Source organism: Dasypus novemcinctus, chromosome 17 (genome assembly GCF_030445035.2).
Source record: "Dasypus novemcinctus isolate mDasNov1 chromosome 17, mDasNov1.1.hap2, whole genome shotgun sequence".
NCBI lineage: Eukaryota > Metazoa > Chordata > Mammalia > Cingulata > Dasypodidae > Dasypus > Dasypus novemcinctus.
This window is the reverse complement of record NC_080689.1, coordinates 63,876,787-63,897,601: the sequence shown is the minus strand read 5'-3', so window position 1 is coordinate 63,897,601 and position 20,815 is coordinate 63,876,787.

The following is a 20,815-nucleotide window of genomic DNA, read 5'->3' as shown; positions in this document are numbered from 1 at the left end:
TTACCTCAGTGGAGACAAGACCAGTACCAAATTCTAACATGCAGTTAGACAAAACCCAAACACCAGGCATTTTTCCTTTTATTTCTCCTTTTTTACCAGACCTAGAGAGAATGGCTTCCCCCTAAATTCCTGGTGGTACTGGGACTCTCTCTCAGGAGGGGATCAGGCTCCCCTACCTAGCATTTAAAGCTAGAGTTTTCCAGACTAAGCTCCCCTGGGGAGTCTTACCTTCCTCCATGTATGGAGTCTTTTTCATTCCCAGAATTTTCTTCAGACCTTCCATTGTTCTTGATTTTCATTGGGAAGATTCTGGTGGAGACCACATCTTTTCTGGACTAAATTTAATTTAGGGGCTCCCTGATTTGGGTTCACATGTGTCCTCCCAGCTTCCTCGGGGATTCAGAAGGTGTAGGGAAATGCTACCATCTCTGGCCTTCATTTGCAAATCCAGACGAACCCCCAAAAATGTCGTACTAGTGGATAGAGGTTCAATTATTTGCATATAGAAAGACCAGGACTCTAGAATTTGTTTGGGAATGAAAAGATTTATTTATGGCCGCTGGACTTAAGACCTTTCTGTTCAAAACCCAAGCCCAGAACAAGGATTTCAATTTCCTTTTATACAGGGTGGGGAGTCAAGTGGTGCTTTTATGAAAGAAAATGACTTTCTTTGTTAGCTAAGTGTTTGCCTGAGTACCAGATAGGTTTTGAATTATCATATCACCCACACTCCATCTCAATGCAATGTTGAATATACAACCTTTCTGAATATTCAGTCTAAAGGAATTGTATTACTGCATTGGATTTCTAGGCACAGATGAATACAGAATTTGATCATTTTGAATTCATGCACAGGCTATGTTATATTTCCCCTTGAGGCCAAGTTTAAGTTTATTTATGATTTGGCACCACTATTTTCAGAATCTCTCTGGACTGACTCCTATTTATATAGGGTTTTTATTGATAAATTACCCCCCCTCCATCAGCCTGGAGTCGTTGCCATGGTTACCAAGGGCGGGACTGTAGCTTCTCACTGTTCCACAGGCACAACTCAGGTTATCTATGAAGAGATAAACAGGGAAACGGACTTGGCCCAGTGGTTAGGGCATCCATCTACCACATGGGAGGTCCGCGGTTCAAACCCCGGGCCTCCTTGACCCGTGTGGAGCTGGCCCATGCGCAGCGCTGATGTGCGCAAGGATTGCCATGCCACGCAGGGGTGTCCCCCATGTAGGGGCACCCCACGTGCAAGGAGTGCACTCCATAAGGAAAAGGCACCCAGTGCGAAAGAAAGTGCAGCCTGCCCAGGAATGGCACCACCCACACTTCCCGTGCTGCTGACAACAACAGAAGCGGACAAAGAAACAAGACGCAGCAAATAGACACAGAGAACAGACAACCAGGGGAGGGTGGGGGAATTAAATAAATAAATAAATCTTTAAAAAAAAAAGAGATAAACAGCCTCCCACCCATAGCCCACATCATAATAGCCATAAGTGAGATGTGTATATTGATTTCTTGGCCTGTATTTCTTTTTTTTGTTTTAGGGTTTTCTTGCTTTGCATCATTAGAAGCCAGCATTAAATAACATGTCCTACCTTTTTGGAATTTACTGAGATTTTCTTTGTGGCTTAGTGCATGTTCATTTTCTAAAAATGCTCCATAGGCTAAATATTATTAGATTCAGATTGTAGTTTTTATTATTCAAATAGTCTAAAATGAAACTTATGTTTTGTCTACTCAATGAATCAATTTCTCTGAGAATTTTTTTAACTCTCCTAGTATGATGATCATTTTGCCACTTTGTCCTTCTATTTCTAATAGCTTTTGCTGTATATATTTCAGTGTTACTATTCAATATGTAAAGATTTATAACCACTAAATCTAAAGACTTCTTTATATTTTTTAGGAGGTACCAGAGATTGAACCCAGGACCTCGTATATGGGAAGCACTGGCTCAACCACTGAGCTACATCTGCACTCAGGAATTCTACTTTTTAACCAATATTCATTCATCCAAGGAATATTTATTTTACCCCTACTATGTAGCAAACACTCTTCTAGGTTTCAGGGATTCATCAGTGAACCAAACAGATAAAAAGCCCCACCTCCAATGAAGCCCGTGTTTCATAAGGAGGCGAGGTAGTGAGCAGCTCAAGTTCCTCCTCAGAGCCGCAGGAAGGAGTCCTGTGGAGATGGAAATCTGGGGGTGTGACAGTCTGGAGGAGCAGGCAGCTGTGCATCATTAACCCAGCCCCCTTAGTCAGGGGCTTTCCAAAGATACCGGGAGAGGGGGCCTGTAGGAGGCAGGTGGGCCTGAGGGGATGCCCACCATACACCCCATACCTGCTAATGCCCAGGGCCACTTCTCAGGCCTGGACTGGCCCCTTTGCTCCTTCTGAAGAATGCTGAACATTTCCCAAAGGAATGTCCAGAATGCATAATTAAGTTCTCTCTGGCCTGACTGGAGCCATCTGAGGAGACAGTGACCTCTCAGGTGACCTGGAGGGAAGTCATCAGTTTGTCCTGTGGAATGCCTGCTCTGCCCTGCCTCCTCTGTGGGAAGCCTGCACAGCTGTCACCCTCTGTGAATCTGCATTGGTGGATGGACATAGGCCACCATCCTGGTGTCCACAGTCTTTTCTCCCAGACCTATTTTTCAGTCTTTCTGAGTGTGATGACCCAATCTTCAGGTTGGGGTCCCACACATTGTGATATAGGGGAGAGCCTGACCCTCACATGGGGGAAGGAAGACATAGACGTTATGGTTGCCAAGAAATGGTCTCTCAGGCCTGCTTTTCTAGGGTGGGAAGCACTTTGTAAGGGAAGAAAGTAAACACAGTCTGGAGAAAGGTATAACAGCATTTTGAGGATGAGCAAAATCACTAGCTTAGAGGGATATCTGCACTTGCTTATGGTCAGCCACCTTGAGTGTCTTCTACCAACTAATGCCCCAGCTCTCTGGTGCTCTAAAATTCTTACAACACTTATACCCACCCTTGGACCTGAGCAAATTCCAGGCAGCCAAGGACACTGGCATGCTTATCCTTTTTGTAGGTCTTTGTATTGCTCTCACTTACAACAGCCAAGTGGCTTTATCTCTACAGCCAGCATTTCTTGCTGTAGTTCAAAGCCAAGCAACCCCAGAAAACCTACTCCATGGCAAGTCTCAGGCCCCGGTGAGAATCATGGAAACCTGAGGCAGTCTGAGAAGGTCTTGGGAGGCATGAGGGCCCATGCGATTCAGGATAGAGGAGGGCCCTGCCAGCTGCATCTCACAAGAGGGCATGCCAGCCTCCTTCTGCAGGACAAGGCCCCAAGCATAAGGGTGTCCACAGAAAGGCTCTCTTAGCTCCCCACTGTCCTTCCCAAAGCAATCTACACTTCACTAACTCGAATCTGCCCCCAAAGCCCTGTTTTTGTTGCAATCTTGCCTTTTTAGATCTAACAAGCATTTCCCAATGCCAGCTGTATAGGTTCCAGGGCTTGGATGCCAGGCCCTTTTCAAGGTGGCTCTACTTCTTCTGTGGGGGCCACTGGAACTTAGCCCTCCACCTAAGTGTCCCCTTAACCAGCTCTGATGTCCTCTAGGATTTCTCAAAACAGTAGAAGAGCTTCTGGGCTTTCTGTGTGACTGATCAGCCATCATTACCATTGTGCTGTCACTTGCAATATGGTGGGAGTTCTGTGAGGCAGGGAGGTGGATGGTCATATACCCAGGTTCTGAGGTCAGTCTGTTTGTGTCCAGTCCCAGGTTTGTCTCTTACTGGCTGGGAAAGCCAGCCATTTGACTGGCCTACCTCACTTTACTCTTCTGTGAAATGGGGATAATCATAGTTCCTCCCTCATAGGGCTGTTATAATGATTAAGAAAGTTAATTTATATGATGAATTTGGAACAGAGCCTGGCACATGCACCCCTTGAATAAGCATTCGGTGTCTTCATTCCATGGTTTAATTGACTCTGCTACGACTCTCTGAGGAAAGTTCTATTAGTAATAGCTTGTGCATAAATTCGAAATTGTTTCCAAGTGTACCTAATCTCTAGAAATCCAAATAAGTAATATAGACCCTATAGATTTTGAATGTTCAGAAAGGAAGTAAGACTGAATGTGTATTCAAGCTTGCATCCAGAGGAGATTTGGAGGATATGCTAAATTCAACTTGGCTTGGAATGTGGGGAATATGTGTTAAATCAAGCTTACCTGCAGGAAATAACTTAATACTCAGATAAAACACTTGAAGAAACTAACAAAAGTCTTTTTGCATAGAAGCACTGTTTGTCTCCCTACTTATTTCCTCTGTATAACAGGGACCAAAGAATTCTATTTGGAGCTTGGTTTTTATTAGGACAGGAGTCTGCCGAGTCTGGCCAATTGAAATAAATCAACCTCCTTCTCAGAGTTCTCATTTCCTGGCCTTTGACACCGTGTACACCCGACTTCTCTACTGCATCTCTGGGGGCTTGTGTGGGATTGTCCTGAGAAGGTAAGAGGCAGGAACAGTTGTTTGCCCCTCCCAGACATCTCTGAGGAGGCCTGGAGGGCCTCGGCAAAGCTCAGCCCTGGGCGCCCCTGGACACCCCATTTGAGTCCAGAAAGAAGTTGTGATCTTCACTGGAGCCCTCCCGGATGAACCGGAGGCACCAGAGGGTCTGAGAGACCCTGAGAAAGAAACAAGGAGCTCTACAAGTCAGACTGGTAAGACCCCTGGGGGACATAGTGCAGGAAAATCCTAATTCTAAAATTAGGAGGGAGCCTGATCAACTCTCTAAAAGGGGAGGCCCTAGTACTCCTGAGAATACAGGAGGAAGCCATCTCCTCTCCAGGTCTGAGGAAAGGAAAGGGGGGTGGTTGTGTGCGTGTGCTTGCGGCAACTGAGTGTGATGCAGAAAATCACTTCTGCAGGTTGAGTGAGGAGTCCTGATCCGCGGTGACCTCATATGATCAAGGGTGGTTTGGGGGTCCCTGCAAAGGGGCCCTCTTCCAAATTGGGTCTTATACCAATCCGCTAAGTTTAAGAGGCACCGAAAACTACTGCAAGGCACTTGGCCAGAGACATACGAAGCGTAAGGCTTGAGTGACTGTTGTACACCGTCGGCACAGGGTGGAAATGGGAAACAGGCACAGTAAAACCCCATTACATTGTATGCTGAAAAACTTCCCCCGTGCATTCTGTGAAGATGTGTATGGCATAAGGTTCCAGCCAGGAAAGCTTAGGATCCTTTGTGAAGTAGAATGGCCAACTTTCAGCGTGGGCTGGCCCCAGGAGGGCACTTTAGATCCCTGGATCATCCATAAAGTCCACGATGCAGTAACTGGAAATCCAGGGCATCCAGACCAATTCCCCAACATCGATGCTAGGGAAAATGCTGTGAGCTAAAACCCACCTTGGTTAGGGAAGTGCATGACTAAGGAAGCTAGAATTTGCCTAATACAAAAACTGAGGAGTGCCGTCCCAGGCACCAGACCAAACAATCACCATGCAAAAGGCCCAGAGAAAGTGCGTCCCAAGTCCAGTGCCAATCCGCCCATCTTAGAAGGGACATATGAACATGAATTCCCATGGCCTTATGCGATGACTCCTGCCCTGGCAGTACTAAGGAATGAAAATGAGCTAGGCTCCTGAGCCAGTGCCACGTTGTCATCATCCGATTGGGGAAGTGTGACGCCCACACCATCCTCGCCGCTGCTTTTATCACCATCAGAGAGGGCACCTATACCATCCCTGCAGTTGCCTTTACCGCCATCGGCACCTGAGAGCCCTACGCCACCCCTGCAGCAACATTTACCGTCTCCGCATTGGTCTTTGGCACTTTCCACAATGTAAAATGCAGACCAGCTGCTTTTATGGCCGGTTGCCCCTGGCAACACCACTGCAGCGCTGCCCATCAGTCAGGAGGGAGACGCTGAGAGGCGGCAACTCAAACCACGGGGAGCCCCAGGGGCTGAGGGAGCAGAGAGAAAGGGTGCCTTCCAGCTACCTCTCCTTGAACCCCGACCCCAATTTTTTATGCAGATGACCAGGTTCAGGGGGGAACCACACATTCATCTATCAGCCCTTTAGGACAAGGGACCTCTTTAACTGGAAAAGCCATACCCCACCATTCTCGGAGTAGCCTCAGGCCATGGCAGACCTTTTCCAGTCCATCACACAGACCCACAACCACTTGGGCTGATTGTAAACAACTTATAATGACTTTATTTAACTTTGAAGAAAGAATGCATGTCACACAGGGAGCTCTAACCTGGCTTAGAGAGCACCCACCAGAGTGAACTTTGGACAGTGATCAATATGCCCACTTGCAGTTCCCAGAGGAGGACCCCTGTGGGATCCGAAGAGTGCTGCCAGGCTCAGCCAACTAGAAACATTGCACAGGGCCTTAGTTGAAGGATTCAGGGCAGGGAGCCACTAGGCAGTGAATATGGCAAAAACCAGTCAAATTCTATAGGCTCTGGATGATAGTCCAGCTCAGTTCTATGAGAGACTGTGTGAAGCGTTACATGTATACACGCCTTTAACCCAGATGCTCCTGAGAGCCAAACAATGGTCAATGCAGCATTCACTGCCCAGTCACAGACTGACATCCAAAGAAGGCGGCAGAAGTTGGATGGGTTTGCTGGAATGAATATCTCTCAGCTCTTGGAAGTAGCTACTAAGGTCTATGTCAACTGTGATGTAGAAACAAGAAGGGAAGAAAATCAGAAGATGAAAATATAGGCAGATCTTCTAGAAGCGGCAATGGTGGAAAAATCCATTCCTGTGTCAAGGAGAGTAACCTGGCAAGCCCCAGCCCCAAGGAGAGGGAAAGGCCCACGTCTAGGGCAAAATCAGTGTGCATACTGCAAAGAGGATGGGCATTGGAAGCAAGAGTGTCCCAGCCGGCCACTTGACCTGGCCTCTGCAGTGAAAACATTAGCCTGAAAGGCTAGTAGGGCATCACAACCCGAACGCTGGGTCCCTAAAGGTTCAGGAAAAAACCCTGCAAATCAGATCATTGGGCTGGCAGGAATGGAGGAGTCTGATAGAGATTATTAGGACAGACCGGGTTCCTATTCTCTCAGCCCCGAAGGGCCTATGGTCGGAGTCCAAATTGGGGGCCACACCATACATATGATGGTTGCCACTGGGCTCAACATTCTGTCATGACCAAGCCTGTTGGGCCTCTATCAAAGAGACAAGCCACTATCGTAGGGGCAGCTGGCAAAAGTCCCCAACGGCCCTTCCTTCAAGCCAGAACCTGCACATTGTGGGTAAGGAGGTCACTCACAAATTCCTTTACCTTCCAGAATGCCCAGTCCCCCTCCTGGGTTGAGACCTGCTGTCAAAACTGCAGGCTCAAATTACCTTTGATGCCACAGGGAAATCCACACTGACACTGGGGCCATAGGACCCTCCGAAAATAGCACTAACCCTTCCTCTGCAGGAGGAATGGAGACTGTTTTGCCTCAGTGAGACTGGCCAATCCATGGCCACACAGCTCCCCTTTGAAGATGTGCCTGAAGTAGGGAGAAAGGGTAACCCAACAGGGATGGCATGTGACATTCCTCCAATAATTATTGAAATAAAGGCTACCGCCAGTCCAGTAAGCATAAGGCAATATCCAGTTCCTTTCAAAGTGCAAGAAAAAGTCCAGCTACATATTCAGAGATTACTGAATGAAGGCATATTGAGGCCGTGCCAGTCTCCATGGAACACCCCACTCTTCCCAATTAAAAAGGTTGATGGGGATTACCACCCAGACCAGGACTTAAGAGCAGTTAATTTGGCAGTAATAACCCTTCATTCTGCGGTTTCTAATCCATACACTCTTCTCAGGTTAATACCCTCATCAGCAATCTACTTTTCATGCCTAGATCTCAGGGATGCCTTCTTCTGCATTTGGGTAGCACCCCAGAGCCAGCCAATTTTTGCCTTTACATGGGAAAATCCAAACTCAGGTGAAAAGCAGCAGCTTACATGGATGCGATTGCCTCAGGGATTGAAAAATGTACCCACTATTTTTGGACAAGCCCTGGTCAGTGATCTCAAATCCTTTAAAGCAGAAAGCCATAACTGTTTTCTCCTCCAATATGTAGATGACCTCATTCTTGGAAGTTCCACCGACCAAGACTGCGCTGGTGGAGCCCGTGGTCTTTTAAATCATCTACAGCAAAAAGACTATCAGGTGTCTAAGAGAAAAGCCCAAGTCTGCCTACCTCAGGTCAAATATCTAGGTTATAAAATAACACAGGGGTGCCATGAATTGGGCCTTGAAAGAAAGAAAGCGATCTGTAGTCTCCCTGAGCCCAATACCCACCAGAAGCTGTGAGAGTTCTTTGGGGCGGCTGGAGTCTGCTGCAATCAGATCCCCAATTTTGGGGTCCTCATGTGCCCTTTATATGAAGCTGCAAAGGAGGGAGATCATGATCCCCCGCTCTGGGAAGCCCACAGAAAAATGCTTTCACTGCTCTCAAACAAGCTCTAATGGAAGCACTGAGCCTCAGACTTCCAGAATTCACTAAGCCATTCTACTTCTATGTTCACAGCGGCCAAAGCATCACAGTAGTAGTACTCACTCAATACCTTGGTTCCTGGCAAAGACCTGTAGCGTATCTATCCAAACAACTGGACACTGTAGCCCAGGGATGGCCCTTGTGATTGCAAGCCATAGCAGCTGCAGCCATGCTTACAGTAGAAGCTATAAAATTAACTCTCGGGCAGCCTATAATTGTCTGGGTTCCGCATGCAGTAATCACAATCTTAGAAGCCAAAGGAACACATTGGCTCGCTAACAGCTGCCTGGTGAAATATCAAACCCTATGATGTGAAAATCCATCCATCCAGCTGGAACTTGTATAAACCCTAAATCCCGCCACCCTGCTACCCGTGGAGCCAGGGGTTCCAGCCCATAACTGCCTGGACACATTGCAAGAAGCATATTCTAGCCAGACCTCCAAGACCAGCCACTGGCAAATCCTGACATGGAGTTCTTCACAGATGGGAGTGGCTTTATGCAGGGCAGCAATAGCTGAGCAGGATAAGCTGTAGTAACATGTGAGACCACAGTAGAGGATCAGCGCCTCCCAGATAACACATCAGCACAGAAAGCTGAACTCCTTGCCCTCACCGGAGCCCTGCAACTTGCAGCTGGAGCCAAAGTTAACATCCACACAGACTCCAAATACGCCTTCCTTACCCTGCATGTGCATGGAGCCTTTTACAAACTAAAAGGACTCACTACCTTGGGAGGGAAGGGCATTAAATAAGGCACACAGATTCTGGAACTACTAGAAGCAGTTTGGAAACCTGTCAAAGTGGCTGTAATGCACTGTAAGGGACACCAGACAAGCCACAGCCCCAATGCCCAGGGAAATCGGAGGACGGATGCTGAAGCAAAAAGAGTGGCATGGGAAGGATCCCTATCTGAAATCCTGGCCACTGCTCTCATTTCTCAACCTCTTAATTGTCAGAACCTCCAGTATACACTGCATGCTCTCGGCCTGCAGCCTCTGAGTCACTGAGAGCCACAATATACTCAAGCTGAGAGAGTGGATACTCTCTGAGGGTGGCACACAAGGAGAAAATGGATGGTGGACATGGCCTGATCACAGAATAGTTGTGCCACAAGTATTAGCAGCACCTGTAGTTCAAGACGACCATGAGAACACACACTTGGGAAAAACCCATCTTAAGGAAGTGTTAGAAAGATTCTTCTACATCCCAAGACTAGTCGCTATCACCCATGCTGTACACCAGTGGTGTGTGGCATGTACAAAAAATAATCCTTGCCAGGGGCCCATAGGAGCCCCAGGAGTCCAGAGAATTGGCAGTATGCCTCTTGAAGATCTAGTAGTTGATTTCAGTGAAATGCCACGATCTGGAAGCTATAAATATTTCCTACTCCTTGTTTGCACATTTTCTGGCTGGGTGGAAGGCTTTCCCATGTGAACAGAGAAAGCTGAAGAAGTAGCCAAGGTTCTCCTCAGCGAAATCGTTCCTTGCTATGGGCTACCCCTCTCAATTGGCTCTGATAGGAGACGTGTCTTCATCTCAGAAATCACACAAAAGATTGCAAAGGCACTGAGCATCCAATGGAAACTGCACATGGCTTACCATCCTCAGAGCTCAGGAAAAGTAGAGTGAGTGAACCATACCAGAAAGACTTATATTGCTAAGATTTGCCAAGAACCTGGGCTAACATGGGTGCAAGTACTTCCAAGTGCTCTCCTACAAGTTAGAGACAGCCCAAGCTGAAAACTAAGCCTAACCCCTTATGAAATCCTCTTTGGGAGGCCCCTCCCTTAATCAGAAATATAGAAGGGGATCTTAGAGAAAGAGGAAACTTATCAATAGCTCAGCAGATGACCAGCTTAGGAAAAACCCTACAGAGCCTGCATCACTGGGTCCAAAAAAGGGCCCCATTAGCTTAAGCAGTGCTGTACACCTATACGAGCCAGGAGATGCAGTTTGGGTCAAGGACTGCAAGTCAGCTCCACTAGCCCCTCGATGGCGAGGGCCCCATCTTGTCATTTTATCCACCCCCACTGCAGTTAAAGTAGCTGAAATCACCCCGTGGATACAGCATAGCTGAGTCAAGCGAGCTGCCCCAGAGTCCTGGACCTGTATTCCAGATACCCACAGCTCAACCAAACTCATCTTGTGAAAAAAAACAGAACACCAAGCCCTGCTCCAGTCACACCCCAGAAGCTGACTGGTTCACGCACTGCTGAAGATTGAGGATGGAACACCCAGCCCTGCTCCAATCACACCCTGGAAGCTGACTGGTCTACACACACGAAGAATAGGAATCCGGTTTAATCGATTACAATGCTCCTTTGGCTATTTTTCCTACTTCTAGCCCTGACCCTCCCCTGATTCCAGGTCAACACCACAGAGTGTGAGCCTTGTGTTCAAAAGGTGCATACAGGGACCCATGTCAATACCACATTAATATGTCATAGCCATTACACCTGCAAGGGCCAGGTAACCACCTGTCAGTTTCAGGGAATCTCCTGTAGTGTCTGTAACGTGTCTGGCCAAATAACCTGCTATGACCCTAGACCCCCAACAGTCTCCCATAAATGGGAAATAAGAGTGCTTGATCAACATGGGCAGCTACTTTCCTCTACCTCCGTCACTAGCCAGAAGCAACGAGCGTCCCTCCTATTTGACGCATGTCAAGTTATAGACTCCGGGATACCATGGAACACAGATTGTGGAGGGCTCAGCTGGGAGCAGACCTGTACTCATAACAAAAAGTATATGTGGAAATGTAAAGGGAAGCCCAAGGAGGGGGGCTTTTGGTGGAAATACATAGGTGCATGCTACTGCCCCTCCTGGTCCTGTGTCACCTGGGCCACCTGCAACACAGACACAGCTAAACAAACAGCCATCCTCACCAAGGGGTATGGCCCCGGCTAACTGTCCACGTGGTCCATGTAACCCCTTAAACCTCACCATCCTTAAACCTGAATCCTGGCAGACTCAGGGAGACCAAATGGGCCTCGGCACTGATGGTAAAGGAATAGACCCAGGAGCCGACATCTGGGTTGGGTATCGGGAATACCCACTCACAAGTCAAGCCCATTCTGTGTTCCACTCCTTCTATGAAGAAATCGAAAGGCCCTGCTCCATCCCACAAGCAGCAAGAAACCTCTGTATAAGCCTGGCTGAAGTGGTGGGGGCAGCCTTAAATGTCTCCTCATGCTAGGTGTGTGGAGGTACTAATATGGGAGACCAATGGCCCTGGGAAACCAGGGAATACAATTACCGCCAACCATATAATGCAACTGAACTCCCGGCTGTCCCCTGAGATAGTATGTGGCCCTTGCAAACTTCTGTCATAGGGAAATATTGTGCTTCAAGGGCCTGCCTAAGATCCTCTATAGTTGTTGGAAACCTAACATGTAAATGGGGAAACTTCCAAAATTATACCACAAATACAACCGAGCCTTGGGGAATATGGAACGAATCTGACCTTGTTCTCATAAATCGTACTTTCCCCAAATTTATCACAGTGTGGAACTCCACCACAAAGGGCCCCTTTACTGCCCCAAATGGTTTGTACTGGATTTGTGGGACGGTTGCTGGGTAGAACTTCTGCGAAACTGGTGTGGTACTTGTATGCTCAGTACAATAAAACCCTCCTTCACCCTTATTCCCTTAACAGAAGGGAAAGAGTTAAGCCAGCCAGTATATCAAAACATAAGAGAAAAAAGGGCTGTCATTACCTAGGGAAGTGAAGAACAGCCCCCTGAGCATATAATCCTATATTTGGGCAGAGAATGGCATGTGGGGTTATCGAAACCCTATCTATATGCTAAACCGAATCATCCACCTACAAACTGTGGCAGAGATAATAACTAATGAAACTGCCCATGCACTAAACTTACTAGCCCAACAGCAAACTAAATTCAGAAATGCTCTCTATCAAAACCGTCTTGCCCTAGACTATCTCTTGGCAGCTGAAGGGGGAGTTTGTGAAAAGTTCAATCTCTCTAATCGCTGCCTTGAATTAGATAGCACTGAAAAGGTTATTGATGAAATTACAAGCAAAATAGGAAAAATTGCTCATGTCCCAGTGCAAACCTGGAATGGTTGGAATTTAAATAATTCCTTTGGAAGCTGGCAGTCAATAGTAAACAATTTCAAGCTTCTACTGGGAATAATTGCCTTCCTCATAGGAGCATGCACCATCCTTCCTTGCCTCCTCCCTTTCATCGTAAACAGAATGTGCACCCTAATAAATGGTATAGTAACAAGGCAAACAGCTGCCCATCTCATGGCTCTATATACATACCAGTCAGTCCGGAGGGACTCAGACAATAGTGATGCTGAAACTTAATAACTTAAGCTTGACCTCAAAGGGGGGAATATAATATAGCCTGTGCATCAATTCAAAATTGTTTCCAAGTGTACCTAGTCTCTAGAAATCCAAATAAGTAATAAAGGCCCTACAGTCTTTGAATGCTCAGAAAGGATGTAAGACTGAAAGTGGATTCAAGGTTGCATCCAGATGAAATGTGGAGGATATGCTCAATCCAAGCTGGCTTGGAATGTGGGGAATATGTGTTAAATCAAGCTTATCTGGAAGAAATAATCTAATACTCAGATAAAACACTTGAAGAAACTAACAAAAAGTCTTTTATACAGGCACCATTTGTCTCCCTACTCTTATTTCCTCTGTATAAAAGGGACCGAAAACTTTGATTTGGGGCTCAGTTTTTATTAGGACAGGAGTCTGCTGAGTCTGGCCAATCGAAATAGATCAACCTCCTTCTCAGAGTCCTTGTGTCCTGGCCTTCGATATTGCATACACCCAACTTCTCAACCACATACACCCTACTTCTCTAAACATTTCAACCCCATTTTACAGATGGGAAGCTGAGGCCAAGAATTTGGATGACTTGCTCAAAGTGCATATGAACCCCGGTGCTGTAAACACTCTTTCCCCTCTGACCACGAAGGCGTCCACCCTCTGCCTGTAGCCCCCAGACCCTGCTTAAACGTCTGCTCTTCTGCTAGGCCATGCAGGTGCCAGGAATTGGCCAGGTAGCTTTCTGCATCCTGGCAGGGCTCGAGGCCTACTGGCTGCTCCAGCACAGGAAGGTCTTGACCTGAGGGTCTCTGTGGGGAACAGAGCTTTTCTCGGTTTCCTGGGATGATGGCCTATGGGAGCGCCTGCTTGTCTGCTGTTCTTCTCTGGTCTTTGCCTAGAGGCATGTTTGACCTCTGTTGACTCTACTAGTGTCACCAAGAGAATAACCCTGGCTCCTCCCATGGGGGCAGGGCAGGAGGGGCCCCAAGCAAAGTGAAATATGGAGCCTGGTAAGCAGGACCACCTGCAGGGCTGGGTGGACCAGGAATGTGTGACTGGGGGGCAGCTTTGGGGGGAGTCCCCTCATACCTCATGGGAAAAGAACTGCAGTGGAGGTGGCAGACCTGAGTTCTAGACATAGGTATTCTGGACAAAGTTTTTTTTTAAATTTATATACATCTTGTTCCCTCATCATCTTTTGGTGTGTCACTTTGCTGCACAGGGGCCTGTGCCTCTTGGCAGGTCTGGGAAGCCTTTCTTTTTTTAACCAGGAGGTCCTGGGATCAAAGCCCAGTCCTCCCCATGGTAAACGGGAGCTCTACTGCTTGAGCCACAGCTGCTCCCCTTGATCCTTTCTTTACATCACTCTTTGCCTTCTCTTACTAAGTCTGCTTTGTGGAAACTCTTTCATGCCTTCCCTGATACGAGGAGAGAATCAGACCTGTGTCTGAGCCAAACCTGATCAGTGGGAGGGGTGGTGCCTGAGGGGGTTGGTCATCTCAGCTGGGTCCCAGGGCAACAGATGGAGGAAAGACACCTGAGGTGGATCCGCTGAAGCATGTGCAGGAGAGAGGGCAATTCTGCTGAGTCTCCAAGAGGAGAATGATGTGGCTTGGGCCACTTAGCCCCATCCAGCTTGTCTTTCTCCACTGCAGAGGCAGGAAGGCCCAGCTTCATTTCCCAGAATCCCCTGTGTCCAGGATTCCGGACACCAGTCAAGATGATTTAAGTAGAAGCGGTTGTGTGAGACTGAGGAGGTGGTGGAATGCAGGCAGGACTCATCTTTCTGCCTTTTTGTCTATTTTCTGTGGACCAGCAAGGTGGTGGAGATGTGAAGTTCACCGTATCCGCTCACTAGCTTTGTGGGTGTCAGGTGGCAGCTGTAGTGGCAGAAGCTTCCTGAACACGGAGCGCAGCGTTGGTGGTATGTCCTTGAGCTCAGAGCTCCAGTAACAACATCACAGACAGGTGCTCCAGGGCAGGTCATTTGGCTGGTGTTGTGGGGATCAGAGAGCCGGGTGTTGCAGGAGCCGGCGCCTCCACCCTCCCCATGACTGAGCACAGAAAGCCCTTGGAAAGCTCTTGGATTCTGCTTGGAACAGCCAGACTAGGTTCTGATCCTGCATCGACTCTCAGCTGGGATGAGTGGCTGAAGACTTTGCTGTTGGGTGGCAGGAGACCCTCTAGCGGGAAAGCACCAGTTTTGGAAATGGTCCCCAATCACCTCATGGTCGTCTCAACCCCTTCCCAAAGTGCTGGTGAGGTGGGGACACCTGGGGTAGGGGCTCCAGTTTGATGAAGGAGGTGGAGCCTCTTAAGGAGGCTCTGCCTGAAAGAAAACAAAACCCTGGGATAATCTCCCTCTGCTCGACATGGTCACCCCATTCCTGGGATTCGGGATAGAGTCCATTGTCCCTTATGTACAAATAAAATAGCCTATAACTTTAAAAATTTATTTTTATGTAACTGTGAAAAATTACTCAGTTTACACAAGATAGCTGCAATAACAGTACATCCGGTTTAGTCAGTGGTTCCCCCATCAGCCCTTTTTGTTCATTACTCAGTCATTTTTTTTACTTGATTTTTTAAAAAGATTTATTTTTATTTCTTCCCTCAGCCCCCACCTGTTCCCCCCCCCCATTGTCTACTCTGTGTGTCCATTTGCTGTGAGTTTTCTGCATCTGCTTGTTCTCATTAGGTGGCTTTGGGACCTTCCAGAGTGGGAGAGAGCTGCTTACTCTCTTGTGCCACCTCATGTCACTATTCTGCTTCATCTTCTTATTTTCTGTCCTCTTTGTCTCTTGTTGCATCATCTTGCTGCATCAGCTCTGCATGTTAGTTGGCACTGCTGCATGGGGCCACAATCCCACGTGGGCCGGCACTCCACAGGGCCAGCTTTCCTTCACCAGGAGGCCCTGGGCATTGAACCCAGGACCTCCTATATGGTAGATGGGAGCCCAATTGGTTGAGGCACATATGTTTCTCCATTTCTCAGTCTTGAGGGATTTGGGATGATGTCCACTCTGACTGATTAGAGGCCACAGTTATTGAAAGCCTAAGGGAAACAGAAATACAAAACTAAATCACCAAAATCCAATTTCTCCAAATCCAGGTGTTCAGTTCCCCAATTGTTCAAAGCTTCTGCTACTCTGACCTGAGGGAAACCTCTACCCAGAGCACGAGTCCTCCTTCTGGGTAGAGAGTGGGGAGGTGTGAGGAGTGCCAGTTATTTGTTCCTGAGTAAGGGGAGCAGGCCTGACCTTCCTTTAGATGTCCACAGGCCCATCTGGCAGGAGAAATAATGGCAATGACAACATTTTTTAGTGCCTACCATGTGCCAAGTCCCAGTGCATCTCAGCCCTGTAGAGGCCGGGTGTTACTTCTTGTTGCCTGCATAACTCTCCCTTTTTTAGCTTTAAGTGGAACAAAAAATGTCTCATGGAAAGTGCCTACTAGGGGCACTCTGTTTAAAATGGCACGTGCTTCGAGGTCTTCTCATTTACCTCTCAGGTAGCTAGGAAGAGAGAGGAAAAGACAAAGCTTGCAGCAGCAGTGGAAACTCACGCAGGAGTGACTCCATTGCTGGAGAAGTTCTACCCCTACCTACCATACCCCAGGAGCAGGCCTGAGAAGCATGATGTGGAACAAGTGGACACCCTGCTTTTTGAAACAGAGCAACTCTGTCCAATAAGGAAGAGATGAGAGGTGGAGGCCTCTTTGGGACATGGAGCTGCCCTGGATGGTGCTTCAGGGGCAATCACTGGACATTGTAAATCCTCACAGGGCCCACTGGATGGAATGGGGGAGAGTGTGGGCCATCGTGTGGACCGTTGACCATGGGTTGCGGGGGTGCCCAGAGATGTACTTGCCAAATGCAATGGATGTGTCATGATGATGGGAGGGAGTGTTGCTGGGGGGGGAGAGGTGGGGTGGGGGTGGTAGGGTTCAATGGGACCTCATATATATATATTTTTTAATGTAATATTATTACAAAGTCAATAAAAATTAAAAAAAATAAAAAAAAAAGAAATAGGTAAAAGTTTAGGCCACAGCTTCCCACCCTTGTCCACTTTGCTCAGAGACCTGGCACCTGTACCATCAGGCAACTAGGCAGCCCTTCCTTCTCTGCAACAGCACCATACACTGACATAGCTGTGTGGTCCCGTCCTTATCCCAAGGACTGACTCTAGCAAGCTGGCATTTAACTGGACAGCAAGGAAGTTAGGACTCAGAGAATAAAATGGCAGTACTTGAGGATGGCATAAATGTGGATCCAAAAGGAAGGGCTGGAGGCAGGAGCAAACCTAGTGAAAGCAATGTATTCTGAGGTGCAGAGGTGCTCAGGTACATCAGGCAGTCTGGAAAGGAGAAAAGCCTTGGTAGGCCATTAGATCAGTGCGAGATGAGTGCAACTGGAATAGGAGCTGTGGACCTCAACCAAGTGATATCGTCAGTCTCGAAGAGGATACTTATCCACCAGTATTCTATAGGTATGTCTAATTCACTCATCTACCTAATCATTCTTTCATTCTTTTACTCAACAAATACGTATTATGGGGGCAGGTATTTATGGCAAAAAAAAGTGAAAGATTTTGCCTGAATAAGCAGGTTCTTGTTTCCACATGTTTCACTGCAAGCACCATATATTCATGCTTTCTCGTTCATTGTCCCACAAATTTCTGTGGAGTAGATTATATTTTTCAGAAGAGGAAGTTGAGGCTCAGTGAGAGGATGTGACTTGCCCAAGGTCACATGGCTAGTGTCAGACTCCTGTGTCTGAGTTCTTACCCACCGTCGATTTTGAATGATACCTCTTTTTAATCACAAAGAATATCAGTCCCTTCTTTCCTTGTTCACGTCACTAGAAGCTTGCATCATATCAGAGGGTTATTATCAGTTAGAGGGTGGGCTCTCTCAGATGTCAAATCTTCAGGAGTAAGTTAATAGTCCTTTATGTCCCAGGTGCTAACACAATGTCTGTCATATGAGTCATCAAGGAATATATTTGAGTGAATGAATACATTAGGAGTAACTATACTTCTTCTGCCTTAAACACAGGGCTATGAGGAACCAATGAGATTGACACAGATGAAAATTTGTGTCAGCCTAATGCTATGTGGTGTCAAGGTATCAACACCAAATCACTCTCATGTTTAACATGTTAGCTCACATGAGTTTATGATTGTTTTCCTTCAGAACAGATGGCTAACACACAAGAGGCCAGAAAGTTAGAGCTGAGGTTGCTTCAGGAGGAAGAAGGAATAAAGGGAAGGATGTGGCTCACGCAATTGGGTGCCCGTCTACCATATAGGAGGTCCAGGGATCCATTCCTCGGGTCTCGTGCTGACGGCAAGCTGGTTCATGTGGTGAGTTGGCACGAGCAGAGTGCCGGCCCATGTAGGAGAGCAGGACCACAAGGAGAGTTGATGCAAGCAAGATGATGCAAGAAAAAGAGACACAGAAGAGAGATAATAAAAGATGCAGCAGGACAGGAGCTGAGGTGGTACAAGAGATTGCGCAACCCTCTCCCATTCTGGACGGTCCCAGGATTGGTCTGGTGCCGACTAACGGGAAGACAAGCAGACAGAGAAGAACACACACCCAATGGACACAGAAAGCAGACAGTGAGTGCAAACACAATGGAGGACGGGAGAAATAAATACATAAATCTTAAAAACAGAAAAGAAGCAGGATTAAAGTCTGGGGTTCTCACACTGGACTCCTGATGTACACTTCTTGCCCACTCAAGAGTTTGGCAATAAAATAGAAAAATGATATTTATGCTGTTCTTAAGGAAAACTAAGTGAATAGGTGAACTATCTCCATTTTAAGCTTCATTCCTACACAAATGGTTCTTGCGGCCTTCTATCTGCCTACCAGAAGATAACATCAAATTTACTGAGGTTTAAAAACTAGTTTTTCTTAAAAAAATCCTTTTTTTCAAGAAAAGTGGCTGATGTTTACTGTGAAAAATGCAAACAATCTAAAAGATGGGATGCACAGATCATATCTCACTCCCAGACTCACTGCTCGGGAACCATGGTTTACAATTTGGTGTGTCCTCTTCTTTTTCCTTTGCCCTTCCCTTAGAGAGTGGCATGGCTGGGAGCTGGGGAGGAGGTGGGGCCAAGCAGATGGCAGGGAGCCAAGTGAGTGGCTGGTGTGCTTAGGAAATTGGCTATGCACAGAGGCTGGGCAAATAAATCAATATATTGAGGATAATGGGGGTCAGGATTCCCTCTGTTGGAGAAGGGAATTAAAATTGAGGAAAGGGGAAAGACTAGAGAGAAATCTGAGGTCTTGGATTGGAACTGGAAATATTAATGTGCATTCATGGCTTTCAAAATAAACACATGTATAAGATATGCACACACATCGATGTAGATATAGGTGTATATGTGTAAGCACACTAGCCTTCTGTAGGCTGAATCTGCCCAGTGTTTCCTCATGTTGAGACTTAGTCAGGCCTTCTTGGCAGGGATCCCATAGAAACGGTGCTCGGCTTTTCTCCGCGCATCTCATCAGGAGTTGCATGATGTTACCTGTGCCCCCACTGCTGATGCTAACCTTGATCACCTGGTCAAAGGGGTGCCTGCCAGGTGGTTTCACCCTAAACTGACTAGTTTTCCTTTTGTCATTGAGAACTATTTCGTGAGGAGCAACTCCTTGGTGTCCACTGTTGACTCCCTGATGGTGGCCAAATTGGTGGCATCTATTGTGAGAGAGCACTTTCCCTTCTCCAATTCGTATCAGTATGGGCCCATGAATTTCTGGAATCAGCATAGCCCAGACACAATGAGAATTTCTTCTTCCTCTTCCTTCCTCCCTCCCTGTTGGAACATCTTTTCTGCAACTAAAATAATCCAGAAAAAGAATAATGAAAATGGGACAATTCATAGAAAAGGGTAATAGCAAATGTGATTAAATAGTAGAGAGAAGTGGAGGCAGGAGCTCTTTGCTATTATTCTTTCACCTTTTCTACAACATTTATGTGAAAATGGATTTTTTAAAAGGGGCATGTGCAGTCAATTTGTGTCTATGCATACGTGTACGTGCATGTGAATTTATGCATATGTACACATGTCTTTTTGAATACACATGTAGAAATAGGGCTGGAATCGTCTATTATGGACTTGCTTCCCTCCCGCCCCCGACCCCCGCCCGGCGATGGCAGGTGCAGTCAAGTTCGGGAACCAGTGCTGTTCGTCAAGGCTCATGGTAATCACCGGTGTAGCTAGTTAAAAGCCGATTCCTGCCCTTAACCCTGGGGCCCAATTTTCCCCGAGCCCGGCCTCTCCTCTGCCCAGCAGGGCAGGGGCTGTGGGGGGCGGGCCCGGCCTCGCGCTCAGCCATGGACGCTGTGCCTGAGCCGTCAGGGCCCAGCCCGGCGCCGCCGCCTTCCTGGACGCCCCGGAGGCCGAGGTGCTGCAGGACGTGCTGCGGGAGCAGTTCGGGCCGCTGCCCAGCTGGCTGCCATCTGCCGGCTCAGGCGTCTGCCCTCGGCGACTCCTCGGCGACCCAGGACGTGCAGTTGGCGCTGGAGCGGCGGCGCGGGGCCAAGGCCAAGGAGCGCGGGCGTCCAGGGCCGTCGCTGCTCCGCCGCCCCCGACCCCTTCCCGCGGGCGGGCTGGCCCTGCCCTCTCAGCCTCCCCAGGCGGCCTCGCTCCCCGTGGCTTTGGACCTCCTGAGGTCCCCCTCGTGCGCCTGGTTGGCAGGGGAGTGACGGTGGCTTTGGTGCCTTTACCATAACCGGCTGCTTTTTGTGCGCCCCACGTGTGGGCTCCTCAGCGCCTGCGCTTTGGCGGGAACGGGGTCCCAGAAGGGGACAGCTGAGGCTCCCGACAACTGCAAAAATATCTCCACCTACAGGTGCTTTTAAAGAGCTCATTAGTGCACGTGCGTTGAGCCTCAGTTTCCCGGCCTTGTGTGCTGCTCCAGTGCTCTGGACGCAGAGGACGCCCCCTTCCACCTTTTCCCCCACAATTCGGTTTCAAAGCAAATCCTAGGTGGTGTCCAC